The following is a 16218-nucleotide window of genomic DNA, read 5'->3' as shown; positions in this document are numbered from 1 at the left end:
TAAAACCCCCGCCTATGCCTAAACGTTAAGAACTGCTTGTGCATTTAATATGTTAGTTTTTCCTACACAGAATCATCAAACTTTCATAAAATCTAGGTCTTCAGTCTTAGCCAAGATCTCACCAGCTCTCCCACTGCCATACACACCACTGGGGATTCATCCAATGGGTAGATTGGAAATCTTTGTATGAATTGAATGCCTTGCTAGGTTTTGTGGCTCAAAACACAGCGATGCTCCAATTGGACAGCTCTGCTGGTGCTGAATTCTTAAAAAAAAAAAAAAAAAAAAAAAAAAAATGAGCTTTCCAGGTAACTGAGGCTTATCTCTACTTTGTTTATTTTATCCATTTTGATTGGAATCTGTCAAAACTGTCACAGCTCAGATGTATGCCTGCTTTTTTTTTTCCAATTTTTTTCTGTCTCCTTTGTCTTCAGGCTACTATGTGGCTTGACACTGTGCTAACTGTGTCTACTCTAGAAGCCCCTCCCCATTTTTTATTTGCTGTCAAGAAGGATGTGTTTAAAAAAAAAAAAGAGTAAACAGAATCTCATAGCCTTAAAGACATTTTCTTGCAAGTAAATCTCTTGTCTTTAGAGCAAGACATTGTGAAGGTTATTCGAGGGGCTTAAAGGGTTTTGTTTTGCTTCGTGGCTGAATTTTAGCTTTCCATCTTTTGGAAAGGTTAAGATTTCTTCCCTTCTGAATCAGTGGGATGTTATTATAATGAAATGCACAAGTTCCTTTAGAATGCGCTATGGCAAACTATCCAAGTTAGGGCTGTTGCTAAGGGAACCAGGCAAAGCTTGCTTAATGTATAAACCTGGTTATTATATTTAAAATTCAAGCAGCAGCCAGAGATTCCTATTGGGAGAGGGAAGACTTTACTTTTGAAGAGGAAAGTGGAAAAGTACTTAACTCCTAGAGGAAAGCGTAATTTCTGAGGTTCACCCTCGCAGCCAGGAGACAAACACGTGGGACTCTTCTTTTACTGTGTGTTTCTAATAGTGGAAGAAAAGGAAAGCCAGTCTAAGTAGAGAAAAGTAGAGAGGAGACACAGCAGATCTCTCTTTCCCAGTAGCTGTGGCTGTTAGACTGATTGCAGAGGGGAAGGCCAAAAGAGCAGAAGTTCACAGCTATGATACCAGCTCTAGAGGCGTAAGAACAACTGAGACAGAACTGTCCAAGAAGTGTTTGGCTTCCGAAGCACGAAGGTCAGGAAAGAGCAAAATATGGCTTTCCCTCATAAAAGAAAATACAACTGACCTAGGAACAATGCAGGGGTTAGAGGCGCTGACCCCCACGCAGCTGAAAATCTATGTACAATTTTTTCACTCCCCAAAAACTTGACTAATAGCCTCCTGTTAACTGGAAGCCATGCTGATCACATAAATAATTAACACATATTTTGTGTGTTATATGTATGATATGTTATATTCTTACAATAAAGTAAGCAGGCCGGGCATGGTGGCTCATCCCTGTAATCCTAGCACTTTGGGAGGCTGAAGCGGGTGGATCAGGAGGTCATGAGTTCAAGACCAGCCTGGTCAACTTGCTAAAAATGCGTGTCTACTAAAAATACAAAAAATTAGCTGGGTGTGGTGGTGCAAGCCTGTAATCCCAGCTACTCAGGAGGCTGAGAGGCAGGAGGATTGCTTTAACCAGGGAGGCGGAGGTTGCAGTGAGCTGAGACCGTGCCACTGCACTCCAGCCTGGGCAATAGAGTGAGACTCTGTTTTGGGAAAAAAATAAAAAATTTAAAAAATTAAAATAAATACATAAATAAAGTAAGCAAGCCAAGGGCCGGGCACAGTAGCTCACGCTTGTAATCTCAGCACTTTGGGAGGCCGAGGTGGGGGATCACTTGAGGTCAGAAGTTCAAGACCAGCCTGGCTAATATGGTGAAACCCCTGTCTCTACTAAAAATACAAAAATTAGCTGGGCATGGTGGCATGTGCCTGTAATCCCAGCTACTTGGGGGAATGACGCAGGAGAATCACTTGAACCTGGGAGGAGAAGGTTGCAGTGAGTTAAGATCATGCCACTGCACTTCAGCCTAAGCAACAAACCCTGTCTGAAAAAATAAATAAATAAATAAAACCAATAAAGTAAGCCAGAGAAAATAAAATGTTATTAAGAAAATCATAAGGGGCAGGGTGTGGTGGTATTCACCTGTAGTCCCAGCTACTCAGGAGCCTGAGGCGGAACAATCACTTGAACTTAGAAGGCAGAGGTTGGAGTGAACCAAGATCATGGCACTGCATTCCAGCCTGGGTGACAGGGCTACAATCTATTTCAAAAAAAAAAAAAAGAAAAAAAGAAAAGAAAAAGGAAGAGAAAATCTATTTAGTACTCATTAAGTGGAAGTGGATCATCATAAGGCTTTTAATCTTCATCACCTTCGTGTTGAGTAAGCTGAGCAGGAAGAGGAAGAGGAGGGGTTGGTCTTGCTGTCTCAGGGGTGGCAGAGGTGGAAGAAAATCCACGTATATAGTGGACCTGCACAGTTCCAACCCGTGTTGTTCAAGAGTCAACTTAACTCTTTTTTTTTTTTTAAAGATGGGGTTTCACCAGGATGGCCAGGCTTGTTTTGAACTTCTGACCTCAAGTGATCCACCTACCTCGGCCTCCCAAAGTGCTAGGATTACAGGCATGAGCCACTGCGCCCGGCTCAACTGAACTCTTAAACAATTAAAATGTTGAGGTTGAAGGATGAAGACATTGTTATCCCTCATCACATGCTGATGTCTCCTTCCCAGATTTCTCCCGCCCACTCCCCTCACCCTCACCCTCCACGCTGATGCCTGTTGGAGGAGGACCGCAATAGGTCAAAGAATCTTAGATTTCAAAAGATCATCCAGTTTGTCATAGTTATTTAACCATTGCAGAAACTAAGGCCCGCAGAGGTCAGGGAGATATTTGAGTCTTCACTCCTAATCCATCATGCTTTCCCAATGCATCATCCAGGGCAGGAACGTCCCTGGAAAATTCAGGAACTTTCTCATTTAATAGTCCTCCTCCAGACTTACAGAGAGCAATCGTTCTAAAGTGTGCTCCACAAAACACTAGCCCAGCCGGGCGTGGGGGCTCACACCTGTAATCCCAGCACTTTGGGAGGCTGAGGTGGGCAGACCATGAGGTCAAGAAATCGAGACCATCTTGGCCAACATGGTAAAACCCTGTCTCTACTAAAAATACAGAAATTAGCAGGGCATGGTGACAAGCGCCTGTAGACCCAGCTACTTGGGAGGCTGAGGCAGGAGAATCACTTGAACCTGAGGGGCAGAGGGTACGGTGGGTGAGCCGAGATTGTGCCACTGCACTCCAGCCTGGCAACAGAGTGAGACTCTGTCTCAAAAACAAAACAAAACATACACACAAAAAAACACTAGCTCAGGAGATGCTCCATCATCTAGCAATTTCACTTCTGAATCGAAGTGGGGACTCGAACAGATATTTATGCTCCCCTGTTCACAACGTCATGATTCACAATTGCCAAAAGAAAGAAACAACCCTAATGTCCATCAACGGATAAATGGATAGACAACATGTAGCTTATACAGATGGCCTTACAATTATTCAGCCTTAATAGGAAAGATGTTCTGACACTTAGTCCAACATAGATGAAGCTTGAAGATATTATGCTAAGTGAAATAAGCCCAACATAAAAGCACAAATATTAGGCCAGGTGTGGTGGCTCATGCCTGTTAATCACAGCACTTTGGGAGGCTAAGGGAGGAGGATCACCTGAGATCAGGAGTTCGAGACCAGTCTGGCCAACATGGTGAAAGCTCGTCTCTACTAAAAATACAAAAATTAGCCAGGTATGGGGTCACATGCCTGTAATCCCAGTTACTCCGGAGGCTGATGCAGGAGAATCACTTGAACCCCGGAGGCGGAGGTTGCAGTGAGCAGAGATCACGCCACTGCATTCCAGCCTGGGTGACAGAGTGGCACTCCATCTCAAAAATAAAAGCACAAATATTACACAATTCTGCTTATATGAGGTAGCTAGAGTAGTCAAATCCATAGAGACAGAAAGTAGAATGGTGCTTGCCAGGAGCCAGGGGATCAGGGAATGGGGAGTTGTTGTTTAATGGATAGAGTTTCAGTTTGAAAAGATGAAAAAGCTGTGAAGATGAATGATAGTGATGATTGCACATTATTACAATGTGAAAGTACTTAATGCCTGCTGAATGGTCAATTTTGTGTTATATTTTTTTTTACTGGAATTTTTAAAAGGAGGACAAAAAGAGAGATGTTTCACTAATTAATGGTATCACCCAACAAGCAAGTCTGGGGAGGTCTGATTACATTTTCCTGTACACACACACACACACACACACACACACACTCTTGCCCTGGCAAGTCACAGTGCATATTCAATAAAAGACTCAGAGCAGTTCTAAATCAAAGACTATTTAATTCAATTTAATCAAGCATTTCCTCAACTGAACACAGAACCCTTTTTCTTTTCGTGGAACATGATTAACAGCCCACATCCATGGCTTGCCCCTTGGGAAATGCTGATAAAGAGCTTCATACTGCTCAAAGCATTTCCTCTGTTAATACCTCACTGAATGCTTCCTGCTGGCCAAAAAGACAGTCCCTAACAGTTAGACTTCTAGAATCTTTTTTTTTTTTTTGAGATGGAGTCTTGCTCTGTCACCAGGCTGGAGTACAGTGGCATGATCTCACTGCAACCTCCGCCTCCTGGGTTCAAGCGATTCTTCTGCCTCAGCCTGCTGAGTAGCTGACATTAGAGGCATGCATCACCACACCCAGCTAATTTTTGTATTTTTATTAGTGATGAGGTTTTACCATGTTGGCCAGGATGGTCTTGATCTTCTGACCTTGTGATCCTTCTGCCTCCACCTCCCAAAGTGCTGAGATTACAGGCATGAGCCTCCATGCCTGGCCAACCTCCAGAATCTTAATTGACTATTGGACGGTCAATGAGTTCATTAATTGCCTCCATTTTACTGATGAAGAAACTGTGGCCTAGGAAAGTCAAACTCTAGCCCAACGCCCTGCAAAGCTGTTCTGCCAAGATCAGTGGTAGAGCCACACCAGAACTCCAGATGATATTCTGAACCCTGTCTTGGTCTGTGTCTCCCCAAACCCAGGGCTGATCCCCTGATGCTCCTTCTGGGTCCCCAGATATAAGCAAATTCATAGAAGAGCCTCAGAGTCCTGAGGTTGCTGACCATCAGGCTGGGAACACCAAAGGGGACAGAAGGACTCAGGGATCATAGACCCTTAAAGATTAGTGCTCCAAGCCCCAGTCTCCCTTTCCTCCTCTTTTCTCCAAAATAGGGCTGGACAAGTTCAGATCTATCCTAACACGGACGAGCAATCCCTGAATTTGCCTGATGTAAGAATATAATACGCTCTGGATAAAGTAAGACTCATCCAGGCTGATGAAAATATAGACTCCCAGGCCTGCCTCCAGGAGATTCTGATTGAGTAAGCCTGGGGAAGAACTTGGGAATGTTTTAAACAAACATCCCAGGGAATCTTATCATGGAGGAAGAGCGAGTAGCCCTGACCTTCACACCAAAAGGAATCTCAACAGAATACCTTCTGGCTCAGCTCCTTGCTCCACAGATAACACAGCTGAGTCTCAACAGAGCCTGCTTGACTGTCCAAGTTCACGTGGCTATTTTTTTTTTTTAAAGAGCCAGAGGAGTCTTGATCTGTTGCCCAGGCTGGAGTGCAATGGCACAATCTCAGCTCACTGCAACCTCCACCTCCCTGGTTCAAGCGATTCTCCTGCCTCAGCCTCCTGAGTAGCTGGGATTAGAGGTGTGTGCCACCATGTCCGGCTAATTTGGGTTTCACCATGTTGTTTGGGTTGATCTTGAACTCCTCACCCCCTGATCCACCCCCATTGGTCTCCCAAAGTGCTGGGATTACAGGTGTGAGACACGGTACCCGGCTGCATGGCTACTTTTTCCAAAGACTTTAAAAACAGAAAGAAAAGCCCAATGTTCATTTCTTTGAGGAAAGAGGCAGGTCTAATTTTTAAAATAATTATTGATTTTGATGCTCCTCTCTCTGTCCCAGCACACTCCACAGCATTCCATCCCTCCCTGCCCAGTGGAGACTACTTCTCTGGGCTCTGCTGCCCCTGTCTTGTTCATCGGGGCAGGCCCAGCCACTCCGGAAAATGTCCCGGCCGTCTCCCTCACTATAGAACTAACCGACTGCAGTGTTGATCCAAGTTGCTTTCTGAGCCTTGATGGAGACCAAATGGTGTGTGGCTTGCCCCGCCCGCCCCATTTCCTTTTAGCAGCAGTCAGACAATCTCAGGCTCCAACTATGCTGCAGGAAGAAGCTGGCAGCTGAGTTCTCCCTTCCCAAGGAGCTTACCCCCACTCTCCCAGCTGGAGAACCTGCCGCCCCCGCCCAACGTGTGAGACGGATGAGCCCAGACAAGGCTGGGCACACACACAGCATTCCGTCGTCACTTGGCAGGTCCTTGTCAAAGAGCAGATGGAAAAGTCTGAGGACACTCAATTCCCCAAATTCCTTTTCTGAGAGCTCTACCCTGTCTCAGCTCCAACAAGTTAGTCTTTTCAGACTAGTTAGAACCCAGCCTCCCTACTTACATACACATCAATTTTCTTTGCTTTGGGGTCCCAGGAAGGGGGCATTGAAGCAATCTCCTTTTTGTGGCCCCAGAGTTCTTGGCCTGGCTTCCCTAGTGAGGGTTGCTGCTCCTAATCAGGAATGCCCAGGGCCATAAATTCTCTGCGTAGGAAGGTCTTACAGGCCGCATGTTCACCTCAAGGGGGCCTCAATGCTCCTTGTGGCCCCAGCATCCTTGCCAGCAACCGGAACACAGCTTGGAGTCACCGATTGGACCTCAAACCCTGGCTTTCTGGCTGCACGATGATATTGTTGAACTCCTCTGGGCCTGCTTCCGCATTTGTCAAGTGAGGAGAATATTCTTCCCACTATTGACATGGGGAGAAGAGTATCTACTTTGCAAGGCTGTCATGAGAATTGAAGGAGATGCTGTGTGCAAAGTGCCTGACATACAGCTAAACAAAGTTAGGGCATGGAGGTGATTCATGACTGCCCTGAGCTCCCTGAACTTCTCTTGCCTTCACGTGGCTCCCCTTTGACACAAAGAAAGGCAGGTAACCTGAGATGGGACCCACGATAGACGATGGCCACGATAGAGCCTACGTTGGGGGTCCTAATTTGTGGGTTTTCATGTAAAATATACATGAGGGATATAAGAACACCTGAAATTTGATCCAAGAATGTGTAATTTGATCCTTTTTTTTTTTTTTGGAGACAGGGTCTCACTTTGTCACCCAAGCTGGAGTGCAGAGGCAGGATCTCTGCTCATTGCAACCTCAACCTCCCAGGTTCAAGCAATCCTCCTGCCTTACTACCCCCAAGTAGCTGGGACTACAGGCACGAGCCACCATATCCTGCTAATTTTTGTATTTTTTGTAGAGACAGGATCTCACCATTTTGCCCAGGGTGGTAGCATGAGCCACTGGGCCTGGCCTGTACTTTGATCTTTTACTTTTCTTTTTCTCTCTTCTTCTATTTTTTCTTTCTCTTTTTTTTTTTTTTTTTGAGACAGAACTCTGTCTCTGTCACTCAGGCTGGAGTGCAATGGCGTGATCTCTGCTCACTGCAACCTCCAGCTTCCAGGTTTAAGTGATTCTCCTGCCTCAGACGTTCGAGTGGCTGGGACAACCGGCACATGCCACCACACCCAGCTAATTTTTGTATTTTTAGTAGACACGGGGTTTCATGATGTTAGCCAGGCTGGTCTCGAACTCCTAAAGGCCACTGCACCTTTATTGCTAAATTGTATTCCAGGAAGGTTGTATCAATTTATACTTGTACCTCCAATGTAGGAAAGTGCCTGTCCCCCTGTCCCCCCTCACCAAAAAGGCCTATTCAGGTCGAATATCCCTTATCCAGAAGTGTTTTGGATTTGGGAGTTTTTCAGATTATGGAATATTTGCATATATGTAATGAGATAGTCCAGGTATGGGACCCAAGTCTAAACCCAGATATTCATGTACACCTTATACACATAGCCTGAAGATGATTTTATATAATATTTTAAATAATTTTGTGCATGAAACAAAATTTCTGTTAAGTACTTATGTGTGGAATTTTTCACTTGTGGCATCATGTCAGTACTCAGAAGTTTTGGATTTTGGAGCATTTTGGATTTTGGAGTTTTGGATTAGGGATGCTCAACCTGTAACAACACTTTTTTCTTTTTCTTTTTCTTTTTCTTTTTTTTTGAGATGGAGTCTTGCTCTGCTGCCCAGGCTGGAGTGCAATGGTGCAATCTCGGCTCACTGCAACCTCCACCTCCTGGGTTCAAGCAATTCTCCTGCCTCAGCCTCCTGGGTAGCTGGAATTACAGGTACACACCACCATGCTGGCTAATTTTTGTATTTTTAGTAGAGATGGGGTTTCATCATGTTAGCCAGGCTGATCTCGAACTCCTGACCTCAAGTGATCCGCCTGCCTCAGCCTCTCAAAGTGCTGGGATTACAGGTACAAGCCACCACGCCTGGCCTGTAGCAACATTTTAAAGGCATCACCAGTTCAAGGAATTACCCCATTGTTGTTCTGGTTGGTGAATTTATGATTAGTGGTGAGGTTGAAGTTTTTTTCATATATATTGGACAATTGTATTTCTTTTTTTTGTGATAGTCTTTTTTTTTTTTGAGACTGAGTTTTGCTCTTGTTGCCCAGGCTGGAATGCAATGGTATGATCTTGGCTCATTGCAACCTCTGCCCACCGGATTCAAGTGATTCTCATGCCTCAGCCTCCCAAGTAGCTGGGATTATCGGCATGCGTCACCACATCTCACTAATTTTATATTTTTAGTAGATACAGGGTTTTGCCATGTTGGTCAGGCTGGTCTCGAACTCCTGACCTCAGGTGATCCATCTACCTTGGACTCCCAAAGTGCTGGGATTACAGGCGTGAGCCACCGCACAGGCCCTTCTGTGATATTCTTATTCCTGACCTTTGTTTATTTTTCTAAGGCTTCTTTAGTTTTGATAATTTACAATATTAATTTAAGATTGTGTTAACTTATAATTTATTAATTTATAATTTTATATAAAATATAAATCTTTTATATAAATATAAATTCTGTCCTATGTGAGGTAAATTTTTTTTCTTTTAACACTCACTTTCATGTCTTCTGAAATCGTACATTTTTAGTTGGTCAAAACAATCTCTTCTTTTGTGATGTCTGTTTTTGATATTATACTAAAGACCTTCACCCCAAGCTTATATAAATATTTATTTACATTTCATTCTAATATTTTTCTTTTCTTTCCTAGATTAGTACTGTTTGTTTATCTAGAAATATGCTGTGCCCTAATGGCTATGTAAATTTAAATTTCAAGCAATTTAAATAAAGAAGTGTGGCTCCTCAGTGTACTAACTCCATTTCAAATGCTCAGTAGCCATTTGTAGCCAGTGGCTGCCATGCTGAGCAGCACAGATGTAGAATATCTTCACCTTCACAGAAAATTCTACTGGACAGAGCTGATCTAGAATTTATTTTGTGAGCCATGCAGAAGGGCAGGGAATCTAACATTGTTCAAAATAGTTCATGTAATTGTTTCAATATCATCTTTTGAATAATTCATCACTTTGATCCTGATTTGAGATGCTACATTTATATTCATGTCTGGTAATGTATACTTGGATCCATTTCTGTACTTCCTGCTCTATTTCTTAATATATCTTCCTGATCCTCACCAGGACCACACAGTTTCAACTATGATAATTTTACAACATACTTTAATGTTTAGTAGAACAATTTTTTTTCTTTCTTCCTTATGCATTTTTTAAAAATCATGGCAATTCTCACATTTATGTTTCCAAACTTTAAAATCATTCCATAGTTTGGAGTTGGAATTATATCCATACAACAAGTCAACTCATGAAGTGCTGTTATTTGTCACCTGTTTCCCCAGCATTCTGCACTTTCCATCAAACTCTGCATTCCAACTAGACTTAGCCACTTGCTTTTCCACCAATACACACCAGGACACTCTCCTCACTGTGCTCTGTGTTCTCTACCTGGACTCATTCCCCAGGCTGGTCCACTAGGAACTTCCACTTGTCCTCTTAGCTCAAAGCTCCTTTTCTCTGTGAAGCCCTTTCTCATGCCTATCAACAGATGTAGGTGCTTCTCCCACTTTCCTTTGTCCATTCCTATGTTGGAACAATTATCTTGTTGTTTTACATTTGTTTGTTTACAAGTGTGACTTCTCACTATGATAAACAATTTCAGGATAAAGACTGTGTTCTTTCCATTTTGACTTCCCATAACCTACATCTTGAGCACTTCGGCTCAAGATAATCACTCAACAAAAATGTATTGAACCAAAGAGCATAACTTAAGTCACACTGGAAAAGTTATCTACAGCTTTGAATATAGGTATCAGCAGGCTTTGCCTAGGACAGAGCTGCACTGTGTTCATTTAATCTGTCAGTGATGTGTTAACTCAATCGGGGTGCGGAGGTGACAGGAAGCCAAGAGACTAGTTAAGAGGTCATCAGAGGAGTTCAAGGCAGACAGAATAAAGGTCTGAATAAAAGATGGCTGCTAGAGCTTGGAAAGGAGGAGACGTTTTTGAGGGATGACACAGAGTTGGCATTGTTGGTAGACTGAAGGTAGACAACACCAAAAAAGTGATCAAGAACCTATCAGCATCTTTCTGCAATTTATTCTCATGGACTTTTCAATAACTGTAAGTGTGTTTGTGTCATTCACAAACATTACAACTTTACCATATTTACTATGAAATCTTACTATAAAATCAAAATGAATTATTATAATATCAGCAACGATTGTTCTAGAACTAGCTTAGTCAAGTCACTTAAACTCTTTGTAACTGTTTCCTCATTTGTAAAATTGGTATTATAATATTACCTTCCTTAGAGGGCTGTGGTGAGGCTACGATGAGCTAATACTTGTAATGTGCTTAGAGCAATGCCTTGCATGTAATAAAGAGCTCAATTATATAAGAGCTCAATAATTATTGGCTATTTCATTTTATTTTTTGAGACAGAGTGTCTCTCTGTTGCCCAGGCTAGAGTGCAGTGGTGCCATCTTGGCTCACTGTAACCTCTGCCTCCTGGGTTCCAGTGAGTCTCCTGCCTCAGCCTGTCAAGTAGCTGGGATTACAGGCGTGTGTCACCAATTTTTAGTAGAGGTGGGGTTTCACCGCATTGGCCAGGCTGGGACTCCTGACCTCAAGGTGATCCGACTGTCTTTGCCTCCCAAAGTGCTAGGATTACAGGCATAGGCTATTTTAAAGATTATTATCATACGTTTCCATCCAAAGAAGCACCCATTTATCCTTACCACTAAGGTAGCTCCCTACCTGTGACAAAAAGCCACAACCATCCAATGACTCATAGAGCCTTACATGACACCACTTGTCAAAGGCTTTTTGAAGGCTAAAGTCTATTACACGTACATATGCATGCAATTGGGCAAGGAAACTATCTTTCCCCTGTGAAGTTAGGTTTGTTCAAGGATCTCATTACCTTACTCTGTTCAGTGGTGTACCTGGTAAAAATTGGTCTTTATCTCCTTTGAGAAGCAATGTGGTGCAGCCAAACAAGGATGGAGCTCTTGGAGTATAGGGTGTGATTAGGGGAGGAAGGGCCATCTAGATGGAGAAGCGAAAAGAGGCCGCTCCAAAACAGATCCACTCCTGTCCCAGGAGAAGGTCAGAATGCTATTATCCTACATGGCTCTGGGTGGGTTAGCTTCACTGCTTCCATCATCCATGGGGAGAATGTGAGTGGGAGAGGAAGGCATTGGAGGTTGTAGCCACCTTCTTCTTGCCCCCAGAGAGGGATCCAAGAAGAGCTGTGATGCCCTTGCTAGGCAGAAACTATCAGCAGATTTTAAAATCCCAAGAATTCAGCTCAAAGGCATCTCATTCTAGACATTACTTTGTAGAATCCTCAGAATCTATGGGCTCCAATGCAGCCATTGGCTGTGTTGGTTTTACTTCGCCCATTTTTATGGTGAATCCTGCCGCATTTCCCATAAAGAGAGATGAGCTGGGTGCAGTGGCTGCTATCTGTAATCCCAGCACTTTTGGAGGTCGAGGTGTGCGGATCACGAGGTCAGGAGTTCAAAACCAGCCTGGCCAACATGGTGAAACCTTGTCTCTACTAAAAATACAAAAATTAGCCAGGAATGGTGGCACATACCTGTAGTCCTAGCTACTTGGGAGGCTAAGGCAGGAGGATTGCTTGAACCCAGGAGGTGGAGATTGTGATGAGCCAAGACCATGCCACTGCACTCCAGTGAGACACGTTGCCTCAATAAACAAATTGCAAAGCAATCGAAGTAGAGACCGAATATTATGAAGAGGTTAAACTAAAAAGCTTTCAAGAAACAGATGGAGTTTTAATTTTTATAAGAGCCATTTTTACAGCTCTTATCATCTTGTGAGAAGAAAGTGAGAGGTTCTAGAGTGTCTGTTAGTTTGTACCACCTTGCTCATAATGAAAATGAGATATACTGGGCTGGGAGTGGTGGCTCATGCCTGTAATCCCAGCATTTTTGGAGGTTGAGGGTGTTGGATCACCTGAGATCAGGAGTTCAAGATCAGCCTGGCCAACATGGCAAAACCCCGCCTCTACTAAAAATACAAAAAAAAATTAGCTGGGCGTGGTGGTACACACCTGTAATCCCAGCTACTCAGGAGGCTGAGGCAGGAGAATTGCTTGAACCTGGAGGGCAGAGATCGCAGTGAGCCAAGATTTGCACCCCTGCACTCCAACCTGGTGGCAGAGGGAGTCTCTGTCTCAAAAAAAAAAAGAAAAAGAAAACAAGATATACCTCTGTATTTATTATTGGTTTTGTCCTCTTACTCAGAATGAGGGTGAGAGGTGTCACTGTCTGCAGCAAAGCTTCTACTAGTCCTCCTTGTGAATGGAGGCTAAAGTGGCAACGTTCAATGCCAAGTCAGTTGAACTGGAACCTTCTCTCTCACCTATTCCCCCTTGCCTCCAGATCTGCCTGTCTCACCTCCAACACGGGACTCTGACTTTCAGGCCTTTGGTTAGCATTTCCATGTTCACGAGGGGTCACACTAACAGTTAATGCCTTTGTGCTGAAACAAGGTCTTCACTGTGCCTCTCTGGGCAAAAACAGAATCCCTAGACACAGTGTTGACTTCCAGAAAAGGCTCCCGTGCTAAGCCAGCCAACAGACTCCAGAGCTAATCGGAACCAGATGTGAGTTCTTTCATTTAAATATATTACAGGTCACAGATTTATTTTTTGAAAGCACCTATAACAACAATTAAAGTCATAAAATGTGTTTTCCCTGGATATTTTCTCATAGTCAACCAAGCAATATAGTCCGATAAGTTGGGGCTAACCTATGCCAAAATCAACATATTTGCTTTGTTCAAAATCTGCAGAATATGTCTGTCTGCGGAGGTGTGCTCTGGTCAGGCCAGGGACAGCTGCCAACATACAAACAGTTTCCTAAAATATCCTGTGCATGCAGGAATGATAAGCAGACCCCATAGATCTGTGGCTGAGAGGTGGAGAGAGAAAAGCCTGGAGGAGAGGAATAGAATGAGTGGCATTAAGCATAATTCGGGTAATTTGGCAGATACTTCCTGCGTTTAAAAAATGGAGTCTATAAAGCCTTCAGCAGCAGCCGACAACTTTCTCCATAGCAGCATCGCTGCCAAAGTTCAAATGCTGGGCTGATGTCCACTTCTGGGAAGAACTGCGGGCAAATTCATGGGTTGTTCTTTCATCTAAAGTCTCTTACCAAGACAAATTGTTTTTGGGAGAGGTGGTCCATGGAAACTGGTCTGGCTTCCAATGCTAAATGCCAGCAAGCAGGGACCTCACTGACCCCATGATCACCCTCTGACTTTGGGGTTTGTTCCTTTGCTTTGGGGCACCATTTCCATTTCCATTCTAATAAATCTCCCATTTTTGAACACTAGACTTCAAATGCCCTCTGGTCATAACCTGTTTTTGCATGTGTGTGTGTTTTGTGTTTCTTACATGCACTTTGGAAACTCTTCTTTTTTAATTAATTATTTTTTGAGAGAGGGTCTCGCTCTGTCAGGCTGGAGTGCAGTGGCACGATCATGGTTCACTGCCATCTCAAACTCCAGGACTCAAGAAATCCTCCTGCTTCAGCCTCCTGAGTAGCTGAGACTACAGGTGCACCACTGGGACTGGCTAAATTTAAAAAAAAAGAATTGGGGCTGGGTGAGGTGACTCACGCCTGTAATCCCAACACTTTGGGAGGCTAAGGCGGGAGGATCACGAGGTCAGGGGTGCGAGGCTAGCCTGACCAACATGGTGAAACCCCCGTCTCTACTAAAAATACAAAAATTAAGCTGGGAGTGGTGGCATGCTCCTGTAGTCCCAGCTACTTGGGAGACTGAGGCAGGAGAATCACTTGAACCTGGGAAGCAGAAGTTGTTGTGAGCCAAGATTTCGCCACTGCACTCCATCCTGTGTGACAGAGCAAGACTCTGTCTCAAAAAACACAACGAAACAATTTTTTTGATAGAGATGGAGTCTCACCATCTTGCCTAGGCTTGTCTGTAACTCCTGGGCTTAAGGAATCCTCTCGCCTCGGCCTCCCAAAGTGCTGGGATCACAGGTGTGAGCCACCCATGCCTGGCCGACACTGATTGTCTTTGATGTCCATTTTTCATTCTTCCTGCTTTTGGTAATAGTCACCCATTTCCTTCTGGGAAAATACCCCTCCTCATTCACAGTCCTGTGACTCATAGGAGTTGATAACACTCCACTCTCTCCTACCCCTACCACTGCACACCCCCACCCTCCTTGGTACCTTGGGTAGTACTTGCCCTAAGCCTTGCCAAAGGAAAATGATGAACTCAGTGAAGACATATAATCCGTGGAGCTTTTAGACTTAAGGTCCTTTCTTCTTAGGAATTAATTTCTTAAAATAGTGAATACATTCACATGGTTCCAGAAAAAGCATGGGAAGTCGAATAGTAATAACTATAAATCAAAAAATGAATAAATTGAAAATTTGATAAAAGAACAAGACATTTGCATAGTCTCCAAGTGCTTCCCCACAAAATCTCATTTATTACAAAGGGAAAAAGATTACTTTTACCAAGGAGAATCCTGGCAGACACCACATTAATAAAGCGATTAACATTAATGTCATCAGTAATGGGACAAATTGGAATTGTGTGCCGCTTGATAGATGCAATGAGAAGGTCATATGTCACTTCTGTAATATTCCCACCAAAGTTTCATAAGCTGAATCTAATCATGAGGAAATATCAGACAAACCCAAACTAGAAGGCATTCTTTAAGATTATTGGCTATGGCTGGGCACAGTGGCTCACCCCTGTAATTCCAGCACTTTGGGAGGCCAAGGCAGGTGGATCACCTGAGGTCAGGAGTTCGAGACCAGCCTGGCCAACATGGTGAAATCCCATCTCTACTAAAAATACAAAAATTATCTGGGCGTGGTGGTGCCTTATAGTCCTAGCTACTTGGGAGGCGGAGGCCCGAGAATCGCTTGACCCTGGGAGGCAGAAGCTGCAGTGAGGCAAGATTATGCCATTGCACTACAGCCTGGGCAACAGAGTAAGACTCCATCTCAAACAAACAAACAAACAAAAATACGTTATTGGTCTGTAATCCCTCTGGTCGTGATGGCTAGGGAAAGACTAAGGAACTATCCAGATTGAAAGAGACTGAAGGCAACATATGATTATGAAATGGATCCTTTTGCTATAAGGGACATCATTGGGACACTGGAAAGGTGGAAATACATCAGTGTTAATTTCCTGATTTTGTTGATTGCATTGTGCACATGTGAGGGTTTCCTTGTAGGAATTTAAACACTGAATTATTCACAGGTGATGGGGTATTATATCAACAACTTACTTTCAAATGGTTCAGGAGAAAAAAATTTTTTTTTACTATGCTTGTACCTTTTGTATAAATTTGAGATTGTTTCAACATTTAAAAAATGGTTTCAAATTATCTAGTACAAAATTTTCCCTCTAATCACTGACTTTCATCTGCCTAGTCCTTCTCCAATAAGGGGTAACCATGTATCCTGGCACAGTTCTTTAGAGATTTTATTTTCGATGTATCTAAAAGAAAAATAAGCCATGCCCACAACATAAGAGGCACTCTTTTTTTTTTTTTTTTTT

The sequence above is a fragment of the Cebus imitator genome, unplaced genomic scaffold (assembly GCF_001604975.1).
Source record: "Cebus imitator isolate Cc_AM_T3 unplaced genomic scaffold, Cebus_imitator-1.0 Scaffold72, whole genome shotgun sequence".
NCBI lineage: Eukaryota > Metazoa > Chordata > Mammalia > Primates > Cebidae > Cebus > Cebus imitator.
Note: the sequence above shows the minus strand (reverse complement) of the source record.